The following is a 9,262-nucleotide window of genomic DNA, read 5'->3' on the forward strand; positions in this document are numbered from 1 at the left end:
GCAAAGTTTGGGGTGTGGTCAAACAAAGTGGGCAGGGCTGGACTAAGTGGTACGCTGACTTTTTCTGTTATCTGTAACTGGATTTTAATTTCTCCTGGGCAACTTCAACAACATGAGTATGTTCAGCCAATTGGCTTTCAGCAACATTTTATACAATCTGAGACGTTTCATATGCTTGTTATGTTTTGTGAGGAATCCACCCAAATCTGGATAAGCATCTTTGCTTATGTCATCTTTATTTTTCTATAACCGTAGAAGTTTGCTGAAGGTGCTTGGACCAGCAATAATCACTGTTTGTAGCTATATATGTATTTGTTACTGGGTGCGCCATAATTCCTTGTAATAATAATCAGATCTTTTGGACATTCCTCATGAACTACAACAGTTCGACTGTACTGAAGGTCAGCTTTAACCCCCTTATGACATTCTGGCTACAAGACAAGGATAAAAAGAAATAGTGTTTTATAATAACACAATATTGAATTTGCCAACAGTCCTCCCTACAGCTAGCAGAATGTGTCTGGGCCGTTAATAGTCGAGGGATCCCAGGAGACATGCAGGCCCACAGAAGCCCTCAGAGGTACTCACTGTGCGAATTAGACCACAGATAGAAGGATTTGGAAACCCACTGGGCTGTAATGCAGCTGCAGCTACAACCATCGAAACAGTAAGTCATTGTGACCACAGTGCTATGGCAATTGAAAAGAAAAAAAGCAGGACTATGAAAAGAACTAGGCTTTAAAACAAACACACATTTCAGTGGTCCATATCAATTCACTTTCCCTGGCTACAGCTTTCGACCTGACTTTTGCAAGCTGTTATTCTACTTTCTAATTCTACCACCTGCTTCCCATTCAAAGCAAATATTCTACATAATCTGGCTGCAACAAAACCTCTGGCAAAACCCAGGTCTCATAAGGCAGCATGAGAGAGAAATCTCATTGTGAATGCAGCAAGATACAAAAGAAAAGTATCCCATTACACACTCATACGCCTGGGAATGAGCAAGAGGCTCAAGAGCCAATCCTGTATTTGTTCAAAAGAAAAGTGGAACAAAGAAGCCTTTTTCAGTCTCAAACGTTATAAAGACAAGCTGTATTGTGACCCAAAAGACACACCTTGCTGTTCTTCTAGTGTAAACTTTTGTTCAATGGAAAATATATTATTCTCAATAGACCTTAATCCATAGAAAGTGCACAGTTTGATTTAAACAGCGCTTGAAAACAATAACTTCAATGGCAAAAGTTAAACTTTATCTACAGTTTAAAGACTTTATATACAATATTCAATATGTAATATACATTATGTACAAATCCACATATTACAGCCATATATATCAATGACTACTGCTACATACAAGTTCTTTTAAATTGTAAAAAAGCTTAAACAAAAGTATCTACAGCTTCATTTGCTCATTCTACTTCACACAGCCATTAAACATCCATTCCAGCTTAAGGAAGCAATGCAAATCCCATTTATTCAGATATGTTCACTTAGATTTAATACATATTCTGCAATGTATAAAATCATGCAGATACAGGCCAAGAGCTTGAGTTAATGTTCACATCAAACATCAGAATGAAGAAAATTGTCATCACTGTGACTTTATCATGACGGTGTCAGATGGGCTGGTTTGAGTATTTCCAAAACTGCTGATCTCCTGGGAATTTTACACACAACTGTCTCTAGAGTTTACACAGAATGGTGTGAAAAACAAAAAACATTCCGTCTGCATAAGGTCTTTAGAATGTTCAGATAGGTCTGAGCTGACAGGAAGACTACAGTAATTTAATCACTTTTTACAGCTTTGTGGTAAGCAGAAAAGTGTCTCAAAATGCACAACACATCAAAACTTGAGGAGAACAAGGTACAACAGCAGAACACAACATCAGTGTCCACTCCTGTCAGCCAAGAACGAGAATCTGAGACAGAGACTAACCCAAAATGGACACTGGCTACCTGAACTGAAATTTCATTTCTTGGAGCACTATGATAAATGTGAAATGTTTAAGAGCAGAAAAACTACTGTGCCCTCTGTAGGATCTTATTTTCCAGTAAGTCTAAGTAAAAGTCTTCAAGTTTAATACATTTGATTTCTATTATTTAGTAATTTAGTGTAGCAATTCAAAATGTTGTACAACAAAACTTAATCCCTGGGAAGAATTAAATGGTTTTACAGTGAAATGTTTTAAGAATATGAAATTACATGAAAGAATCCAAACAGGCTACCAAAAATGAAAAAATGATAAGCTTCCAAAGCTTAATATGATATGTTTCAATCCAAACCCTCAAGCTAGTGCTAAGTACAGTTTGATGTTCAAGGCTAATGAATGTTTGAGCCAGTGCCACACTCAATGCTAATTAACTGACAAGGGAGAATTTGACCTACATTTAAGGGAAAAAATCTGTTTCTTGAGATGAAAGTCATCTATTACTCTCTGGGCTATGAAGTTTAAAAAGAAATGCTATTTCATACATTTTAATGTAAATCTTTTCAGGCCATTATCTAAAATCTCATCAGTAACAGGCAGGAGATATGCAGGCTAGTCCTGTTCTACATGTCACAATTGCTATATGCAGGGAACTTATTTTGATTTTATTTTGAAAATAATCTTATTAATTACTCAAAGTTTTACCATGCCAGATGCTCTCAGTCTGTGATCTAAACCTATGTGTAGCAATGCTTGAGCTCTTGATGAACCTTAGTGAAGATGCACCTCTATGCAATGATGGCACATGCACTGACTGTGTGTGTGTGTGTGTGTGTGTGTGTGTTTGTATGTTTCTAATACTGAAACTTTGAGTCTTAGAAACCTGATTAGCAAGCTTGGATGAGCAATCGATTAGATAAAAGCCCATGCTGCGGAGAGAAAGGCAGGCTTAGCCAATTCTCTGGTGAGGTGGAGGCTTTGAACTAAAAGATAACGGATTTAATCAAATTAACTGATTTGAGTGGGAAAACAATCGTTGCATCATTCTATATCAGGCCCTACCTGGCACTGGGTATGCCAAACTTAGAACTTCCAGAAGTACTTTACTGCAATATTTTAAGTAGGACTAATCGGAGGACTAGACTGTGAACCTTAAGCACACATAATCTCACATAACCGTCTGGATTATCATTTTTTTAAAGCTTCATGGTGGCAAAAACTTTTTTTTTTTCATAAATATGTAATTTCATTTTAAGAGGCCTGAATTCCTTAAACCAAAAATCTCCAGGTTTCGCCAAACCATGCCTGACTTTCACGGTGCCTGAAATAGAAGCACACTAAAAGCTTGGCGAAACAAGAGGGCAAAACCAATAGGAGAGAAAGAGCATGTCAGAGGGAAAAACAGCACCACATTTTCCATTTCCCTCTACAAGTGAGAAAGCACATGAATTATGGATGCGAGCTAGCCAACAGCGTGAGAATCTGATCCCTGACCAGACAGCTCTTGGCTCCCTGTGGAGCTGCCCCCCTGCTGCTTCCTTTTCACATCGCCATCCATTCCACACGACGCACTCCTCACAGCCAGAGGACAGAGAACAGTGCTTAGCTCTTCAAGACATATCGCCCACTTGTCTTCATAGGAATAGAGATTCAGCTCAAATGGTGTTAGAGCCTTGTCCTTAAACGAAAATATGCTTTTAACCGTTCCCCCCAGTGCCATTTTCACCTGTTGCCTCAACCTCCATCATGGTGGTGATGCATGGTAGGACAAGACATCCATAAGGCTGATGCAGGAGACTCAATAAAAGCAAGCTGCATGGTCCATTGAGACATACGGTAAATGAATTAAGGCCACCTTGATAGAGGACTTTGCATAAGAATAAAACATAGGCTTCTTACTAGACCGAGACACACAAAAAACCTGTTTGGCTTAGACCTGCTGTAAGGTGAATGTGAATTATTATGAACCTGGTAAATAATAAAGGTGAAGGGTAAAGATAAAATTAAGTTGAAAGCACAGAATGTGGAAGCAGGGGATATAGCTGAAACTTTTAAAAAGAGAAAGAACAAAGAACATTGGCAAACCTTTCCTAAAACACAAGTTCATAAATATGTAAAAGTAATACATTATAAAATATTGGAAGCTGCATATCAAGTAGATTAAAACCCCAGAAGAAAAACTTTATGACTGTGGTTGAGAGTTAGCATAATTGAAACTAAATTTTACATTAGCTTTGAAATTTAGTATAGCATAAATTCATTTACATAATTGAAAGATCATAATTTTGATTATGGCATCGTCATAAATCAAGGTAAAGGCGTAAATAACTTGTTTATGCCTTCTCACACAATGATGACCTTCAATACTGTAAATTACCTTGGGCCCAAACAAAAGTGTGTTCATTACTATTCCTGTTGTTCTCATTATCTGTTCCTGCTGTTTCACTTCACTACCATCACAGTCCTTAAAACAACAATGAAGAAAAAATAAATGTAATGAATATTCCTATAAGCCACCTGACATAGACTGCTGTATCTCATGTGACTAAAAACAATCTACTGGTCTGACAGAACAAACCTCAGCTGTCAAAGGATTAGTTGACAAACCCTGGTCTTTTTTAGCAGCAGTATTTTTACAAAAACAAATTAAACAAAGATTCAATATTAGGTTTAACAAGTTCCAAACATCAGCAGCATGAAGGGTGTGTCAATGTTTAATGTATGTACAAATCATTTACATGAGTGTTTAGACATCCTGCTTAACACAGTTCAAATTAAGAGAGGAGAGATGATAAGGAATCGTATTTGCGCAGTGCAAATGAACACAGTTCTCGTTTGCTGATGAAGTTTTTCTTGAGATGGATCACAGCCTTAAGAATAGTGCCCAGAGGCACCACTTTTTAATTATCCCACTTATCGAGAGCATCGACAGAGGACTCAGTGAGCAGTGTTCATCTGCCTGTCTCAGCCCGGCTCTCACTGGAGTTCTGACTCAAACCATTCATTAATGGTCTAAAACGTGCAAAAGGTCTTTCATTTCTCCCTTTCAACAGGCACTGACTATAATTACTGAGTTGGTGTAAAAAGAAATGTTCCGAAGATGTTCCCAATTACATTCCAACCACGACATAATCCAGGGAATGACTGCATGCATGTTTAAAACTGTTCATTTTATTCATAGTGGACAGCTGAGAGTTCACACTCCTGACCATTTCATTTCTGAAAAGATATCATGAGGGCTTATATTAATCTCCCTCGTCTACTGACTAAACAGTGAACACAAGACTTTTGATGATACATTAGATTTAAACAAACTCTAGCAATTATCATAACAATCTGCACATCAGCAGGTCTGCACAGCTTTCTGGAAGGAACACATTAATAAATCACATAGTAGAAACAGTGGCATCTATCCATTCATCAATTTTCTCTACTACTTTTCTTACACAGGGTCTTGGGGAGCCTAAAACAACTATCCCAGAGGACTCTGGGCAAAAGGCAGTGGATGGTGCCAGCCTATTGCTGGGCACAATCGCACACACACAAACACACTCACATGCCCATTCACACACTGTGGACAATTTAAAGATGCCAATCAGACTACAACACATGTCTATGGACAGAAACTCTGCACAAGCAATCAAACCACCAACCGGAGGTGCCAGGAAAACATACTAACCAAAACAGTGACAATAAATAAATAAATAATCGAACAAATTAATACATATCAGTAAGCAGGCAAAGTAGTAGAAGAGTGACTGTAGTCCAGATAAAATTACAATCTCCTGCACAGAAGCAGATTAAAACCCCACTCCAGATGAGATCTTCAGTCAGTCGGATGGAGCTGGTGTACTCTCTCTCTCTCTCTCTCTCTCTCTCTCTCAGTGAACTGTTTCAATAATTAAATCACATCTAATGCAATTACAGCACGGCAGGTGCACTTCCTTTAATGAGCTCATAACAAGGCAGAGAAACATCAGCTAAAGCTTTTGTAGTTATATTATAATACTAAAAATACAGCTTCGCTTAGTTTGGAGCTAGATTTTCCAGAACGCGAAACTTTCTATATGAAACGTGAAACAGCTTTCCGTAAAAAGGGAAAGGAGAGCTGGTGATGAGGTGGAAAGTATCAAGTTCATCAGCTAGAAGATGTATCATGGAGCCCTGGTCTGCTGGAGCTTCACCTCGATTTCTCACTCCACTGCATCTCTCCGACACGCCACATCGCAGCCGAGTGAAGCCCAGCAGCGGGTCTACCACAGCGGCACTTCAGCTACAGAATAAACGCACTATGTACTCACGGCTCTCCGCTGCACACGTGTCTACTCACCGCTTAAACGTCGGCGATCAGAGCAGATACAGCGATGCGGGCTCGGCTTAAAACAGCAACTTTCCTTCGGCGCTTGAATGCATCCCGCTCCGCTCCGCCATGTTCGCTCCAGCCGAGATTCACTTACACACACACACACACACACACACACACACTCTGCGGGGAGGGCTCAGCTCTCTATAAAGCTCCAACTTCAAAACACACACACACACACACACACACACACACCGGCACTGACACGCGCTTCCTCTTTTATACTCCTAACTGTCTGGCTCTATCCTGTACAGTGAAGTATATTGAATATGATAGTGTTGGTTATTAGGTTCATTTCATGTGTGCGCTTTGTAGTTCTCCAGTGACTGACTAGCTCATCTGTTGCTATGCACACTTTATCAACCACTCTACTTCCTCCATCCGTGGAAAACAACAACAACAAGGCCCCCCACTGACCAGACACTATTTCCATAACACTAACACAGATGGAGCGTTGTTGGGTTTTTGTTTTTTTTGTACCAGTTTATTGGAAACACCTTCCCAGGTAACACGATGGCATCAGGCCAATATCAACCATTCCAGTAAGTCAGTGTTGGGTAAACAGACTGTCATCAACCTGTAAAGTAGCCTTTGTTTGTCACATATACATTACGGTACAGTGAAAAAAAATTCTTTAAATATCCCATCCTTGGAGGATTGGTGTCAGAGCACAGGGTCAGCCATGATGCAGCACCCCTAGAGCAAGGTGGGTTTGGGGCCTTGCTCAAGGACCCAGTGGTGGCAGCTTGGCAGTCAAGTCTTCCAATCAGCGACCCAGAGCCTTAACCACTTGAGCCACCACCACCCTATCACCATCTTGCCGGAGTTGTTTTGAAAACTGCCTCTTTTTCACACTGGCCCAAGTTTGTATGGAGAGAGCCAAAATAGTCATTGGGTCAACGTCAATCCAGCACCTTGGTAATTTGTTAGTGGACTGTTTACATGAAGCACTGACATTACTCAAAAACACACTCATATGATCAGTTTTTTTTTTTTTGTTAAAAAATGTGACTTCAACTTTACTTAAGGAGTATGCCAGATATTTGTTGTTAAGGTGAAGGATGCGGAAGAGGTTGAGGAGTAGGAATAGAAGGAAGAGATTAAGAGATAAACCTCCTCCTCTTTCTCCTCCTCATCCTTTAGCACCGCCTACACCTTTTCCTCCTCCGCTTACGCTACTATCTCTTCCACTTGTTTAAACCCATAGTGGAGTGGCTCATACTTCAGAGTCACCTATAAGAGGCCAGTGCTCTGCTTCAGATTTGAAGACGGCTTTGAACTTAGCAGATTCAGGGAGAAGAGGAAGGAGTTCGAGAAAGAGGAAAAGGAAAAGGAAGAGGAGGAGATTGAGGAAGGCATTTTAAACCTCCCTGATTTAGCTATGCCTTTAAATAGGAGCACGATTTTCAATAAAAAGCAGTCTGTGCTACAAGATCCTCTGTGGGTTAAAATGTTGTTGTTGTCCTACATGTTTGTGGTCACAACAGCAGATCATCCAATCTGCATGTTAGTCCTTTGTGTGTTAAAGTAATTTTATGTATTTTAAGGCAAAAAGCCACCATGATGTAGATAATAAGAAAGACTTTCTGACACACACTGTTCAGTCTAATGTAAAATAACAGTGTTAACAAATTCATAATTTCATATCCCATTTTGCATATGGTAGAGTGACAGACATATAATTGACCTGAAAAAGGTTGTAACCCAGTTTACCAACTGAATTTAGAGTTTTGTGGGCAGCAACTGATTCAAAACATACATTTTAAATAACATGTTTAAATAATACAGCTTTTTTGGAGTCCATCCAGCTCAGGGCCAAGGGTACCCAAGAATCATTGATGCACATTAGGAACGAAGGCTAACCCATCTTGTTTAATCCCTCACACAAGCTACTGTAGTGCCATTTGTTGAAAACGTTAATGCTGGCTATGATAGAAGGTATAAGAACTCACAGTGCATCACAGCTTGCTGCATAGGGGGGTGCATGACTTCTGTCAACCACAGAAACCACCTACAATCGGCACATGAGCATCAGAACTGGACCATGAGTAATGCATGAAGGGGGCCTGGTCTGATGAATCACGTTTTCTTTTACATCATGTGGACGTCAGGGTGCATGTGCAAGGAAATGCCAGGATGCACTATGGGAGGAAGGCAAGCTGACGGAGACAGTGTGAGATGTTCTTCTGAGAAGCCTCGTGTCCTGGCATTCATGAGGATATCACTCTGACATGTACCACCTACCTTAACATTGATGCAGACCAAGTACACCCCTTCAAGGCAACATCATTCCCTAATGTCATTGTCCTCTTTTAGCAGAATAATGCACCTGCTACACTGCAGAAATGGTTCAGGAATGGTTTGAGGAATATCTGTGGGATGAAAATGTCCAATCCTTGGAGGCCCCGCCTTACAACTTACAGGACTTAAAGAATCTACTGTTAATGTTGTAGTGTTGCAGAGATGTTATGCAGTCCATGGTGCAATACAAGGGGCATCCACACAGTATTTGAAGTTATGGCTGATCAGTGTATATGCCCTAACCCTTAAGCTGTTATAATATAATCATGAGTGTATAGCGCCCTCTTTCTTTTAGATTGTTCACTGACAGGTCTAATATAACACAATGTCGTTTTTGTTATGGTCTTTTCAAGACTTAATAAACTTTCACTTTCATCTCTGCTGGACCATAGACTGGGATATCTCTGTGTTGGAACCTGTATTCTAGCTCATATGTGCTGCACCAGCATTGTTTACTTGCATGCAATGAAGCCATTAACTGAAAAATGATGAGTGATAGATAGAAGGAAAACAACCTGTGAATAAAAAAAACGTAGGAGTTTCAGTTGTGAATGAGGTGGTACTTTGGCACAGCAGGTATTGTCAATGAGGTCCAGGATTCTGTTTCTAATAAAGTATCCTGGCATTACATCTAGGGTATATTCCTGTCTTGCACCATCTGGTTCTG

General features: G+C 39.9%; 1 protein-coding gene across 3 annotated transcripts in view; it reads right to left on the bottom strand.

The window, feature by feature from the left end:
• ndst2b (N-deacetylase/N-sulfotransferase (heparan glucosaminyl) 2b) overlaps nucleotides 1–6,516 on the bottom strand; it is a 52,069-nt gene extending 45,553 nt beyond the window's left edge. For all 3 annotated transcript variants that reach the window (XM_058406412.1, XM_058406413.1, XM_058406411.1), the window contains exon 1: nucleotides 6,262–6,516. The gene's annotated coding sequence lies outside the window, so the exon portion shown is untranslated. The remainder of the gene's footprint in view (nucleotides 1–6,261) is intronic.
• Nucleotides 6,517–9,262: the final 2,746 nt, after the last annotated feature.

Source organism: Hemibagrus wyckioides, linkage group LG13 (genome assembly GCF_019097595.1).
Source record: "Hemibagrus wyckioides isolate EC202008001 linkage group LG13, SWU_Hwy_1.0, whole genome shotgun sequence".
NCBI lineage: Eukaryota > Metazoa > Chordata > Actinopteri > Siluriformes > Bagridae > Hemibagrus > Hemibagrus wyckioides.